General features: G+C 42.5%; 1 protein-coding gene across 3 annotated transcripts in view; it reads left to right on the top strand.

Moving 5' to 3' along the window:
* FAM107B (family with sequence similarity 107 member B) overlaps nucleotides 1-15,561 on the top strand; it is a 128,829-nt gene that overhangs the window by 55,113 nt on the left and 58,155 nt on the right. The window contains exon 1 of one of the 3 annotated variants that reach the window (XM_044423359.1): nucleotides 10,144-10,361. The exons of the other annotated variants lie outside the window; for them this stretch is intronic. The gene's annotated coding sequence lies outside the window, so the exon portion shown is untranslated. Of the gene's footprint in view, nucleotides 1-10,143; nucleotides 10,362-15,561 lie in introns of those variants that run through there. 3 annotated transcript variants of the gene reach the window in all.

Genomic DNA, 15,561 nt, shown 5'->3' with positions numbered 1-15,561 from the left:
AGGAATCTGGATCATAAGGATTCATATAAACAAACAAACAAACAAACAAACAAACACGTGTGCAATGTTCGCTGCTGAATCATGTGTGCTATATTCCTCAGGCATAATGTTGTTTGGATCACTGCAAATCTTTAAGATTAGTTTACTTTGCTGAAATAAATACTCCAGATCAAGCAGTTCCTGCATTTTACCATGCAAATAGTTGTAGGGCAGAAGTGTTACTCATACATTCTACTTTCAGGAGATATGTCTCATGCCAACTCATCTGCCAAAGACAGACCTTCCCCTTTCTGCCATGTCTGCCACAGAACCACAGCTGATTGTGTAAGATTCGGGGGCACGTTGTAGGGTATGTCCTAATTCATAGGGGGGCGCTTGGGCATGTTTGTTGGCCGAAACACACCCAAAACTCCTCAACTGCTCCTCAACCCAGGAGAAGAACAGTAGTGGTGACTACCCTTATCTCAGAAAAGTTTGTCCAAAGATAATGATTTTCTTGTGAAGAACATTTGATAACATCTTGAAAAACCCTGGGAAATGCTGCTTGAAAATTACAGTGAAAAGCTGTGCTTATCAAGTCTAAGTTGAATAAGCACTGAGTTGAATGGGACTTACTCCCAGGTAAATGTTTATAGGATTGTGGCCTCAAGACATTGGATATTACAGCCTTTATGATAAATATAAATATATAACACAATTATATACATAATATGTTATAAATATAAACATGTTGTATTTTTCATTAAAATTTTATTTCTTTGTTACTTTTCTAATCCACCCAATATTTATGTTCACTGGCCAGCTTGCAAATGTTGAAGGACTAAAATGCTGTAGAATAATTAAAAATCTGAACGACAATACAAATGTTTTTTAAAAATACAATATAGTGCAATACCATAAATAGCACAGGGATCAATCAAACATCCATAAGAATCTAGATCTAATACTGTATTCACAGTTAGCTTCTTTTGTATTATGTTAATTTATTACTGCATTTTTTAGCTGCAGAGTAAATTACTTCAGTAGCAACAGGCCTCCCAGAAAAAGTGAGGAGGATGCTTTTTTGTTTCCATTTCTCTTTGAGATTAATGGAGGTTTATTTATTTCACTTTGTGAAAGCAAAGTTTTCCATCGTGGCAAAAAGGCTGTTCTGTGTGGTTCTTTTCATAGTCCAGTGGCTTGCTTTCATCACAAAAGAATGCAAACATGGAACATTTTAACTATTGTTGGACCTGTGAAAGTCACGGAGTTGGAAGAAAGGGATGGATCACTCTAGAGGAAACTTTTGAGACCAGAGATTGTATAGTTAACAAACCATATCCAGCCTCTCTTCTGAAAGTTTCCAGAGAATGTAATTACACAATGCCCTTAAGGCACAATCCTATGCATGTTTAGATGGAAAAAGACCTACAAATCCCAGCATGCCCCAGCAGGCATGAAGTGACCCCCTAGCATGCTTAGCTCAGTGCTCAGATTCTGACCCATCAAGTTGTCCACAAAACATCTATTGTGGCCTGCTAGGCACCTGACAATTATCCTGTTTTCATAGACCCTGGGCAGACAGTAGTGTAACTCATTCCAGACTGCCATGCATGGCTGTCCAGCTGCATTCACCTTGGTAGGTCATGAATAGATCTCATTTTTTCCATTGCTGAACTTCTCATATAACTCTTAGAAGTCTTCCATTCCTTGGGCAATACAAGTAAGACAAAAGGTCTTCTGAATGCCCAGTGTTTCTGCTTCCTCAGCACAGCCTAGAAGTGTTTGAAAGAAGGGGAAAAGGTACCTAATGAAGTATGATATAACATGCAATACAGGATTCTGACTGGGGAGACCTTGATTCCAATCCCGCTTAGCCATGAGGTTAATTGAGCAAACTTTGGAAGCCAATGTCTCTCAGCCAAACCTGCAAATCCCACCTCACAGGGTTATTGGGAGTGGAAACCAGGATTCCCTTTGAGGAAAGGGTATAAACAGGATAAACTAGCCCTCTCTCACTTGGTGCCCTCCAGATTTGTTGGACTACAATGCCCAGCAATTCTGACCATTGGTTATGCTTGCTGTGACTGATTGCAAGGACAAAACAATTGGTGAAGGCTAGGATCAATGCACTGGGGCATTCGGAAGAAACCTTCACCAAATCAAAACTTTACACTGACTCAACACGTTATGAATAGTCATTTGATGTCTGAAATATCTTACCATACAGGCACATCATATGATTACATTCTGGCAAAATATTGTGCTGATCATAGATTTTTGTGCTAGAAGCAATTATCTGTATTAAAGGACAGAAACTCTCTGCATCTTTTTTTTTTATGCCAATAGAGGTAAGAAGTTTAACTATGCTTCAGAAAACCACTTCTACTCATGCATGGGTCAAAGAATAACAAATTATTTATTCATTTGGACTTTTGTTACCCAGCCAAAGCCACGAGTAGAAATCAGGATGCAAGAATGCCTCACCATCTTTGATTTTCTGACTTTCCATGATATAACACAAAATGATAGGAACACGTTGTCATCTGTTTCAGTTAGTGAGAAATAAACACTGGCTTTCAATTTGACATAGTTTAATCTCTGTCTGACATCCAAGATTCTCTATAAATCCCAACATCTGATGTGCAGTGACGTCAAAGAGAGGATATCACGTTTTATCACCTATCATGCATTCCGTCTCCATAAATTAAACACATTTGTTACAAGTTTTATACAATGTGAAATGTCTCCCATTTATTCCTGTCAGGAAGCATACTTTGTTCATCTTGCCCTTGGAAATTATGAATAAGAGAAACATACCTAGCATGTCGCTCTCATTCAGCAGGCTTGCAGCTTAAAAACAGCATCAGGCCATTCAAGCATTGATGCTGTTGCTCCAAAACATTCTCTGTTTCCCCAGTTTCCAGAGATCTGAAGTATCCTTTTTGTTTCTTTCTTTACTTTATATCCTGACTTTCCTTCAAGAAGCCCAAAGTAGCACACATCATCCTTCTCCACATTTTATCTTCACAACAGCCCTGTGGGGTAGGCCAGGTTAAGAATCAGTGACTGGCCCAGCTTCCTGGCAGAACAGGACTAGAACGTGGGTGTAAAACTCCCAGTCCAACACTCTAAGCATGGTAGTATACCGACAGCACACCAGTCCTAGCCTATGGAAGTCCACAAGTGTCCTGCCCGTCACTCATGCTCCAGTTCCACAAACATCCCCAGTTGGAGTCTTCCTCCTCCACTCTGTCACTCAGGGCCAATGTTTCTATTACAGGACTGGGGAGAAGTGACCGGAGAGCAGCACTTGTGAAAGGGATCTCAGGGTATTCATCAACCACAGGCTGAACATGAGCCAGCAGTGTGGCATGGGAGTTAAGAAGGCAAGCGCCACCCTTGGATGTATAGCCAAAAGTGTGGCTCCTAGATCTAGGGCGGTGGTGATACCACTCTACACAGCTCTGGTGTGCCCACAACGGAAGTATTGCATCCAGTTCTGGGCTCCACATTAAAGGAGAGACATAGCTAGGTTAGAATCAGTCCAGCTCAGGGTTACAGGAATGGTAGTCAGGTTGGGAGGGATGCTCTATGAGGAGAGTTTGAGGGAACTGGGTCTTTTCAGCCTGGAGAAGAGGATACTCTGAGGGGATCTTTTAGTGACTTATAGGTATGTGAGGGGGTGTCATGTGGAGGAGGGCCATGAGCTGTTCTTCCCTGCAGTGGAGAGCAGGACATGTTCCAATGGGGCAAAGCTCTGGGTTTCAGGTTGGATGTCAGGAAGTACTTCCTGATGGTTAGGATGCCTAGGATATGGAATGGGCTTCCAAAGGAGGTGGGGAGGCCCCATCAGTTCAAGGAAAGATTGGACTGCTACATGTCCGGCTGGAGTTGGGGTCAGAGTAGATGGCCCAGGAGACCCCTTCTGACTCGCTTTGTTTTTTTCTCCTTGCATCAGTATAGCAATCTATTTTCTGAATACTTGATTCATGGCACTAGGAATGGCTAGTTCTGTTCATTGATAGTGCTTTGATTGGCTTTATTGCTTATTAATAATATCTATATATTACCTTTTCACAAATATCACCAAAAAAACAGGTACAATAGTTTAAATAAAAACATTAAAATGACTGTAAATCCACAAGAGGTGCATCTTTCTCTGAAAAACCAAAAGAGTAGGGACCATGCTACACTTTGGAATGGCGCAGAAGACAACCGTGTCACATGTGCCTGACAAAGAGGCCTCTGTGAGTAGAGAAGTGTTCAAAAGGGTTGCTAGATTTCTGCCATGGCAGTAAGATTGCATTACATATAAGCTTAATTGTAGAAAGAGGGCCTTTTTCTGTTGTGGTAGAACACCCATCCCAGAGATGCTTGCCAGGTGCCTACCTTGTGTTCTTTTCAGCACCTGGTAAAGACTACTTTATTTTCCAAGGCACTTTAGTCTTTCAGTTTCCATTGTTTTCTATCTGTCAAGAACATGTGAACTTGGAGGATTATGTAGATTGTATGCAGGGTGGAAGGAGGCAACTGAGGCTTTCTGCATGCTCCTCTCACCCTGCGCAATAGTTGCATGGCTGTTTTCAGCCATCTAAAGAGTCTGAGCTGCTGCTGGGATAGTCATAGCTTGGCTGCACCAGCCTGCTTGCCTCACTCCCCACCCCACAGAACACCTGTTAAAGCTCTCTTGTGACTCTCTTGTGGGAGAAAGAGGTGGTGCAGTGGGCGAGAAGGATCTACATGTGGATCCCCAGCACTGGGGTTGAAGCACTTCTCTGAGCTCGGAATCTATACACTCCTCTGTCCCTTTAGATGCTATCTATGGCCATAGGATTGCTCTGCTCTCATATTTCAAATCTTTGCACTGCTGCTAGGTTTTATTTTTGGTTTTTAATCTGTATTCTATACTGTACTTTTAAATGTTTAAATTATATATTATTTTCTTGTTTTTTTTTATTCTGAGTGCTGTGAACCACCCAGACAGCCTCAGCTATTGGGAGGTATAGAGATGTAATAAATAAATTGCCATGATTTGTTGTTCCAGCTAGCAAAGTACATGTTCTTGACTTTACCATACTCTAAAGCATTCGTGTTTACCCTACTTACAAGTATTTTATCTTATTCATGTTCACTGGGGAGGCCATGTTTTCAATTGTAGACTTAGATAATTACACAAGGCATGTGGGATTAGATCAGGTTTTATAATGATGGTACAGCAGCCAAGGAGCTGATGCTTTCAGGCTGAAGACCTGAAATAATTCACCCTCACAATCCTCAGCTATGATGTGGCCAGAGTTCATAAAATTTAAACATAGCAGCAGCATGTTTCCAAATGTGGCTGCCATGACGACCTTCTTGAAGAGGAGGGGGAGAATGGCAATTCTCTCAGATTGGGTTTTCCCAGTGCAGAATTTAGTGGTTATATATATAAATCCAGACAGTGTCATTTTCCACTGATAACCCTCCACTGTTTTCCAAGCAATTCTTCCATTATTTTTTGGTTTTGTATAAAATCTGTTATAAAGGGAAAGATGGAATGGCTTCACAATTACTTTGGATCCGTAGAACTCTGACTGGGGTCTCCAGCATTGCATCTGTGAGGACTAATGTCCCCAGAGATATCTCTCCTGGAATCCACCAGGCTTCCTGCCCCTCTCAATTTTTAATTTATTCCTTAATAAGTTTCAAAAGTACTTTTTTAATTGTATGGCTGGCATGGTGGAAGAGAAAATGCTGCCTTCCAGTGCCATTTATATTTAGGTTCAAGAAGAAGATTTTGGGTTTTGAAGTTTAGACACCCACAATTGCCTTGTACTTAGGTTCTTGGGCAAATAAGGTTTTTTTCCTCCACCTCACCAGATTACCTGGAAAGGGGTATTTTGTGATCAGCACCTCCTATCATAGCAGCCATTTCATCAAGGGACAACCCACAATGGCACCCATTTTGTGAGAGCACCCACAGGGTTTTGCCAACATTCCTAATGTGCCAACTGAACTCAAAAAGTTGAGACTCCTATGGCCAGGGCATGCCTGTCTGAAAGCAACCTCTCTGAGAACATTTGTTATTAAGACTAATTTCCTAAAAATCAGACATTGATATTTTGAATTTCTTAGAGATAGAATTAATTGTCCCACCCATCAGCTGACCAGTGAATGAAAAAGCCCAAATAGAACATTGTTTGTCCACATCAAATGCATTAACTCCAACATGCCACATCCAAACAAAAATGAATATTCAGTCCTCACACGATATTTATAAGGCATGTTTCCTGCATGAACATTAGGGCATTCCCCATTTGAACTGCCTCACCAATTTCTCCAATCTGAACTCCTCTTGCCTGGCTTACCTTTGCCTGCATGGGTGTGAGAGGCCAAGGGACTTCTACTGTGGAGTTGATCTCAGGACGCCCTGCAGATGAAACCTGGGGATCTTCCTGCAGCCCATGTGACCCATGCCTCACTGACTGGGTCTGCAACCAGCAACGGAGGAGAGCCAACATGCCATGCTGTTATGGCTGAGTGGATACAGGGCTTCTCTGTGGTGTTCAGTGTGGGTTCAGGTTTTTCTCTTTTGCCTCAGAGGTGACTGTTGCTGGCCAGACATTCTGGAGATGACGGGCCCCATCCCCATTCCCTCTGGTAAAGCTCAAACTCATGTGTCTTGTTTCCCAGCCCCATGCCCTACTTTGTGGTGTGTTTTCACTCCTCCCTTTCCCTGCTTGGAAAAATACTCTTTTCCTGCCTCAGGCCTTGAACCCTCGTCCCAAGGATAGCCATGGATCCTCTCAATTTCATGGTGTTTGGGAGTAAAGGGTGGTATAAGAGATGCCTGCAGAGATGTCTGGGAACTTCTAGCAATCTGGTCACCGTAACCTGGGCTACGGGAGCTCATGGGATGGGGGTGGGCAGTGTTGTGGTCTTCCTGTGTGTATAGCAGGAAGTTGTCTTGGGAAGGAGGCCCCCATTCTGTCAGCTCTGGATCCCTCTCTGACTGAGTGGCATGGGATGGTTATAACAAGCCCCGATGAGTGTGCACTGTTGGAGTTTCCACAGATGCCACAGGTGTGGCAATCATGTTTGTACTGCGGTGTATTTTTTGAAGCTGTCTGCTTCCCCCCTCCTGTCCTGGGCATAGGATCAGAGTACAGGATCTGACAGCTGTGCACTGGTGGCATGTCTCCTTTATCATGATGGGCAGTCACTTTCTCCAACTAAATGTCCTCCAGATGTCTTGTACTACAATTGCCTGCACCCTCCAGCCAGGGTGCTGGGCTTGGGAAGGCGGGTGTTTTGCACTGCTCAGCACATTCTTATTTTCTGTAGATAACCATGCTAGAGGGGACCCAGCATGGCACCCAGAGGCATCCATTTTGTCAATTTTACCTTTCTCCCTTCTTTTTATAAAAATATGTAGTTTGATTTGTATGAAATAAACTATATTTCATACAACTATATGTAGATGTCAACAAAAGCAGACCAAAAATCCAAATAAATATCCATTTGAACAGAGTATCTATACACCATTAATTCATATAATAAGAGTTTTGGAAGATCCTCAGCCCATTGTATTATAGGACCTGAGTGCCTGTCCTTCCCATTTTAGAATACCAGTCTTTTTACTGCTTAGCTGTTAATTTCCATGAGCAGGTAAATTATTTATATGAGTGTGTACATTTTATTTATTTTATTTATTTTTTGATTTATATCCTGCCTTTTTCCTACAAAGGGCTCAAGGCAGCTTACATCATTCTCCTCCTCCATCTTATCCCCACAACAACAACCCTGTGAGGTAGGTTGGGCTGAGAGTCTGTGACTGGCCCAAAGTCACCCAGTTGGTTCCATGGCTGAGCGGGGACTCGAACCCGGATTGTCTGAGTCCCGATCCCATGCTCTTAACCACTACACCACACCAAGTTGGGCAAGTACCTACTGTACTAGGTAAGATTTAAGTGGCTACAGACTTTGCTATACAGTCTTAGCTCAATGCAAATGTGGAAGTTAGTGTGGCTGCATGATACTGCATACATCTATAAATATATTTACAGGGTGGGGAATTCACAGAAAATGTTAACTCTTCATCATACCTCACCCAGCTCTTAATTGTATATGCAGCAGTATATTTAGAAATTCTTTTGAAAAATTCATCTTCCTGTCAAAGCCCTACTGACCTTTTACTTGAGCAAAGTTAGTTCTGATTTATTTATATGTATTCATTGTTTTTTTATTACAACACACCCACCATATCACTAAAATTCATTAAAAACAACAAAAAGAGGAGCTGCATCATAATTAAGGAAGGAAATACTAAACCAAAAATGTCTCCGGATGTCAGTGAAATAGAAGCAGGAGAGTGGTTTGGCATCTCTCTCAGGACATGGGATTTCAAAGGACAGGTGCGACCACAGAAGAGGTGCTATTCTACATACTATTATTTCATGAGTCCACAGCATGGACAGTACAGTAAATTTCTTGAAATCTTGCAGATCCAGGAGCAAATCTGGCAGCTTTCTTTTTGCAAGCAAGCAAATACGCTGCAGTTTATGCTTAGTTAATGAAATCTTCAGCAAGATGAAGGACTGAGACGGACTTGTTCCTTGCACTCTTGGTGATGGAACAGTAGAGCAGGTAGCACTGAAGATGTTGTCTTCAAGAATGTCATCTCCATAGATGCAGTTGAGAGGGAAAAGATCTTACAGTATCCATCTAGAATTGCTGGCAGCACTTGGTGAACACAGGGTTCAAATCTATGGCTGATTTATCATGCCAAGCAAAGTGGGGACTGCTGTCATTTTTGTATTTGCATTTATGCACTATTGCAAACTGCTTTGTGAATCTGTTGATGGAAAGTTGGGCTTTCACAGTAAGTAACTTTTTTGTCATATATATATATATATATATATATATATATGACTAATAAGAGTGGAGGGTTATTTTGACACTTCCCTTTGATGCAAAAAATATGTGCAGTTCAGTCCCATCACTGTTTCTGTGAGAGTAAGACTCACTGAGTTTAGTAAGAGTTCCATCTGAGGCAGTGGACTTAGGATTGAGTCTTACAGCTTCAAATATGCATGAGCACTGAGAAGTAAATCTTAGTTTGCTTCCTGGTAGGTAGAAGGGATGACTGTAAGCACAACCCCAGGGGTGGCCATGTGTTATCTTTTACAGTTTTCTATTAGGAGGTATTCTCTGTTGGAAAGCCCCATCCTGTCCAATTCCAGTTTAAAGATAAAGAACCATTAGAAGTGTTGCCCATCAACCGTTAGCACTGGAACACCGGGCTGAATGGACCCACCCACGTCACAGTCCTCTGCACCAATGGTAAGAGGCACAGTGTATCTATTAAAATATTTTCTAAATTGCATATATACATGTAAATTAGCACATGCAAAACATATGCAAATCAGCATCTTCTTTTTTTTTGCAAATGCTTTCCTCTTTATAGCAGTCCCTAAGTAATCGGCGGTAAGTAAGCTCCAACTGTACTGGAGAGAACATAAAGTGATTTTACCAGTGCATTTGGCTGCACAGAATTGTGGAATTTTGTTTCAAGAAGACATGCCATAATATATGCCTGCAGAAGTCCATGCAGTTCTCTCCCTGGGAGTCGATGCTTGCTAGAAAGGAAGTTCCACTAGACCCTTTTGAGTGGAGGCACTTAAAATCGCTTTGCACGGCCTGCTCAGACTACTCGGGTGGGCAAACTCAGGACGCCTATAAAAGCCGAGATTGCTTTGAGTAGATTCCATTGAAAGCAGCCAGATTTGCTGCGGAACAAAAACGCGCAAGATCTGGCTGGCCCAAATTTCAGTTGGAGGCCGTGCCAGTTTCCGCTCCCCTTCGCCTTTTTTCCCCTTCCACTCTTTTAGGGAAATTGGTGTCGTCTCTCTCTCTCTCTCTCTCTCTCTCTCTCTCTCTCTCTCTCTCTCTCTTTCTCTCTCTCCAGTGATTCAAATAACAAAGACGCTGGCGGAGACACAAAGCTTTTCCAGCTTACTCCTGAGCCGCAGCGAGCAAAGGCAAGAGAGGAGGCGGAGCCCTAAGTCGTGACTCAGCAACCCCGCGCTCATGCTCCGCCCCGCAGCCCTTACAAGGCGAGTCTCGGGAGTGCGCCTAACGAGTGCTCGTGTTTGCGCGCGCGCGCGCTCTCTGGCTAGGCTAGGGGGATACTCCAATCCATCCACACCAACCCGGCGAGTAAGTAACCAGCCGGGGCAGTGGAGAAACGCACCTTTTGTAAGGCTACCTTTCCGCTTCCCCTCAACTGGGCTGTGGGTAGAAGGAGTAAATCTGCATCTTTCTGGTTTGGCTGGTTTGGGAAGGAAGTCCCGCACCGTCCGTCTTCTCTTCCTTATAAGGCTGAACGGCTTAAAGTCGAGGTAAGGGTTTTCTTTTTGTGTGTGTCTTTCACTTTGCACACAAAGGCTCCCTGCTTAAGAGTGGGGAGGGGACAGCGAAGCGTGCGTTTGCGGGGAGGGGGCGGATGAAAGGAGCAAACGGGTGGAACATAAACCTCTCCAGATGTTTAAAGACCGACAAGAGGCGATGGATAGACAGCTTTACAGCAAAGCCGCCGTATTCCTCCATCGCCCCACCACCGTGTCTGGGTCTCCAAGTTAATAAATGATTACAGATCTTAAATATTTTCCCTTTGCAATTCCGGGCAGGCGAGAGATCAATGGGCAGCAGCTCCGGCTCTCTTGGGGAGGAAATATGCCCGCATCCCTCCCCATTGTCATCTGCGCGGTTCTGTCAGAGGCATTGTGCGGGAGGGGGTGGGCGGGCGGGGAGGGGGGAGGTTGGCCAGCAATATGAGTCTCGTTTTCTCTCCCCCATCCGCCACCCCGTGCCGCCCAGATGCAGTCTCTTAAGGATGTAAAAACAAAGAAAATGCGGCTCTGATGAATTATTGGGCTGCCTAGAGGAAACGCATCGAGCTAAACTTGAGTTTTAGGTCGCGGTTTTTGGGGGGGGTGTGGGGTGAGGTGTGGATGCGTTTCTGGAAAGCAGAAGTCACTTGAAGCAAAATCGTAGATGCTTTGACCATCCTCCTGGCTCTTGGTTTCCATTCCTTCCCGCTCCGCTTTTAGTGGCGCATATTTAAAAAGCCCTCACGGGTAACATCAATCTCTCTGATATTTTCCTGTGACTTTTTTTGAGGCCCTCTTTTCTGCTTTTAAAAGTTTACAGCTTGCCAAGCAACTTTCACAGGTCAGAAAGAGTCTGTGTTTGGAGGGGTGCACATCCTCTTGTAGTTCTAAGAGAACTCAAGTGGCGAGGAAGAGGGCTTCTGGCTGCTGGAAGTAGAAGAGGTTGGGGGGCGGTTGTCTAAGCACTGCATAATTATTCCCTTCTTGCTTTTGCCCTTAAATGGGCAGCGCTTGGCAAAGGCTTCCCAAGGAGCAGGGCATTGTGCCGTAGGTGTCCCTTCTGCACGATTTGTGTAGTAAACACGATTTATTTTCCTTGTTTCTTTGGGTATTCATGCTTTGCTTTTCCCTGCTACTGATTTCCTTGCTTTGCTCTCTGTATGAATGGTCTTGATAACTTAATTACTAGTTCAGTGCACACCCACACAACCAGTGGATCTGGGCTGAAACCTAGTACACATCTAGGAGTGCAAGCCTATTTTTTTCCTTAATCAAATCTTTTACTACTTAATTTGCAGCCTGACTATGTGTGTGCATGCTCATTTGTGTGCATGTGTGTGTGTATAATGGGCTTCAAATGTGAAGTGTTTAATTACATTGTTTTATGTTATGCCATCAATCTAAAGTGGCTACACATGTTCTGCATATGGGACAGCATTCTGTGGGCTGGGCTTTCCAAACTCTAAGGCAAAGAATTCTGACTGCATAAGGGATTTAGGGCTCATTTGGTATACATCTGTGGAGCTATCTTTGTACCACATTTTTATTGTAACTGCACTGAGGTTTTGTGTAGGAAAAATGTCAGAAGGATCAAAACACAGGAATATTTGTGAACCTGGCTTGGTTGTTTTACAGATATAGTAGCTTTACGCAATCTGGTGCCATGGCTGAGGATGATGGTAATGGTAGTCCTGCACATTTGGTTGGGGAAGGCTGCCCTATAATAGTATTGTGTTTGCATTTGGCACTACATCAAACTGAACCGCAATGGCAGGTATGGTTTCTTACCTGTAAAAAACACCAATTTTATGTGATAGGCTGTGCCAAAAATATGAAGTGTTTAGGGGTGCGATTCTATGACTCTTAAACAAGAATCATTTCCCAGCTCCCAGCATTCACCCTCCAGAGATGGACCTCTGTATAGGATGCATAGGATTGTGCCTTAAACTCAGCTAGTGCCATGTAAGCCTTGTTTGAAATGAACCAGTTCTTTTACTTTTCCATCATGGCATGCCATAAGTGAGTGTTTTCCTTGGTTCATCCAATCCTGGATTCTCTTTCCACTATTGAACAAGTCAGTTGTCTCTGGGCACTTAGAACAGGACATGGAGATGGTCTTCCTGTTTCCTGCCCCAGGCTCCATTTCTATATACTCATTCTCTATCAGTTTCCCTAAATCTGCTTTAAAAGTTGTTTGTGTTGGTGTCCATTGCCTTTCTTGTTGCGATGACTTCAGAGAGTTAGCTCACTACCATTTTGTGAAAAAGTATTTTTCCTATTTCCAAATCTGTTGTATATAGATTTAATTGGGGGAAAACAGAGCAATAACAGAGAAACTTTTTTCTCCATACCATTATACTTTTTGTATAAGGTTTTCTAAACCATAAAACTTTTTTTAAAAAAGCATAGGATAATCAGTTATATTTTTTTCAACCACTTTAATGTGTAATTTTGTGTCCATTCAAAAAGTTGTGTCATCATTTTCTTCACTGCCAAAGAACTTCCTAGTAATACTGAAGGATGATTTTGTTACTGGTTTTTCTCATCTGATCTCAAAGGGCATTGGTAATGCCTTTTAGCTGTTTAGATTGGACTTTTAATAACTGGGCTGGAGAAGTTTACTGTTGGTATTTTCTCCAACACTTCTGCATATTGTGATGTTACCTGAAGATTCCTGCTAAAATCAGAGCTGCTAAACAAATTTTTTACCTTGCACACACACACACACACACACACACACACAATGGTTGTGTGTTTGTGTGTGTGAGCACAATGGTTGTCAATCCACTTGTACCTGAGAGGATTAAAAACCCCACAAGCAGAGGTTGGTAAAGGAAGCTGGTAAGTGGGGAAGTGAATTATAGCATATGCATATGTGGAACATATTGAGCAATTGTAAAGCAGATATCTGGGGGAGCACTTTTTAAAAGTGGGCTGTTGCACAGAGATTAAAATGCTGAGTTGGGCTGAGTAGACACTTAACCAGGGCTTTGGACTTCTCATCAGCTTTTCCTTAAGTTGCTATTATGTTTCAACAGTGTGCCTTCCTTCTACCAGTTTAAGCCCCCTCCCATTTCTGCTTTGCCCCATAGTCTTGATCATGGTTAACCTTGGTCCATCTTTAGTATTTATGGCTTCAGGATCACTGTATGTATATAAGCTTTGCCTGTAGTAGTGAATGTACAGCCCTAGCAAGCATGAAAAAAACCAACTTGTGGCCACTGGAGTTCCTGAATGATTTTTACCACACTGAAGAGTCCCTGTTTTATTGAAACCCATTTGTCTGACAGCTAAAACTTGTCTCAAACGTACATGCATTGTTGTCTAATGTAATTGTCCTGGAAATAGCTCAACAGACTTGGGTAAAGGTGTGTTGTCTTCTGTGATGTATCTATTTTTAGTATTGTGTGTATAAGGTGTCCAACATTTGGCAGAGTGGCGAAGGAGCAATATTGTCTTACAGAGCTGGGTACAATGTCCCTCATACAGCCAGAGCAAAAGAGGTTGTGCAAAGGTAGAGTGGATGGAGGGCATGAGAAATAAAATCAAGTATCCCCGTGAACTAGAAACAGTATTGGGGGCATTTTGGGGCTAAATCATGTATTCTTTCTTTCAGTGAACTCGGAGTAATGTGTGGGGTTGTCCTATTTCATGCTTGCAGTAACTGGCAAGATATACTGTATACAAGCTGAGAGGTAATGGCCCAAAGCATCCCCTGAACTTGATGGCTGATCTAGGGATTTGAATTCAGTCCAAGTCCAGCCCGTTATTTATTTATTTAATTTAGGAAATTTATAGGCCATCCATCACTGGTTGTCTCTGGACAGCTTGCAGAATATTATAAATCCTAAACAAAATATTCCTTGTGTACTTTAGCTCTTTTTAACATTTAAGGAGTAACAATAATTCAACAAAATTTAATTTAAAATTGAAGATTGCTTGAAAGTTATTGGGAAAGAAGAGCACAGTTTCAGTGCTAACTTGTTTAAAACTGCAATTATTTACTGCAGATTAATATTTTATCATTACAACCTAAAGGCAGTAGGATTTCCACAGGTTGTATCCTTATTACTGAATCCAATTGCATTACAATAGATGTCTTGCATTTGAATTCAGGAGGAACAAGATTTCACCCTAATTTCTTTTTCCTTTATTTTACATAAGACTTTACAGTTCAAGTTGGGACATAAATGCTATGTAGAAAGTCTGTAATCTTGGTGGTAGTACTGGGAGGTATATCATAAACATGCAGCAAGGCCTTAAGTCACATAGCTTGGTGGAAAACATGGGAGAACTTGTACTCATTTTTTAATTTTTTCTGGGGAAACAGTGTGCTTTGTTGTTGTCTCCTTAGAAACATTAATATTTCTGGTATGCCAGCATCCTCCAAGTACAGCATGCTCTTATGCAGAATGGTTCTTGAAAGATTCTTCCTAGTGCAATAGGTGCGGAAAGTCATATGGCAGTACAGGGGTGCAGGCCTCGATCCAGCACCAGTAGTTTGAGATCAATACAAATAATCACTGGAGGAGCAGCCAGATTGGATCTATCTTTGCATGTGTGGAAGCTGCAGCCTGTTCTCTCCTGATTTTTATCCCTTTCTAGTCCCACAGAACGTAAAGGATAAATGGAATTAACTGCATTAACAAATGAATATATGAGATTGTGCATTCATCCTTGCATGTATTAAACAGGTTTAATGCAAGAAACTCCACAACTGCTCCAGCTGTAGCTTGGAAGGCTGGATGTTTGCTGCTTAATGGGGCACAAGCCAGTGGGTAGCTGAATGAACAAGCAAGCTGATGGTCCAGTGGCCCATCAGAGGGCCATTAGAACCAGTAGCCCTCTAATTCCCATGGGCTCCAATCACTGAGCATGTAGATTGGGGTTGATGGAAGTCAGAGTCCAACAACATCTAGACAGATGCAGATTACTTACCTCTGATCTAGTTCAAAGTTGATGATAGGGTTCAAATTTGATTACTACAATGCTGCTGCTGTTGCTGCCACCCAGCCAAAGCCAGATGCAAAATGATAATTCATGAAGGTCACTCCTATGCTGGGAAAACCTGCCTACCAGTACTGCAGATCAGAGAATTTAACAGCCTATTTTTTGTGGGGTGGGAGAGGAATATGTTGCTGCTGCTGTAGAACAATCCAGCATCTGATCTTATCTGATCTGCTTTCTTCTCCAACCTTGCTACCTCCTT

Source organism: Varanus komodoensis, unplaced genomic scaffold (assembly GCF_004798865.1).
Source record: "Varanus komodoensis strain SLA01 unplaced genomic scaffold, ASM479886v1 scaffold13_3, whole genome shotgun sequence".
In the NCBI taxonomy this organism is placed as follows: domain Eukaryota; kingdom Metazoa; phylum Chordata; class Lepidosauria; order Squamata; family Varanidae; genus Varanus; species Varanus komodoensis.
Note: the sequence above shows the minus strand (reverse complement) of the source record. Positions and strands in the feature narration are given on the sequence as shown.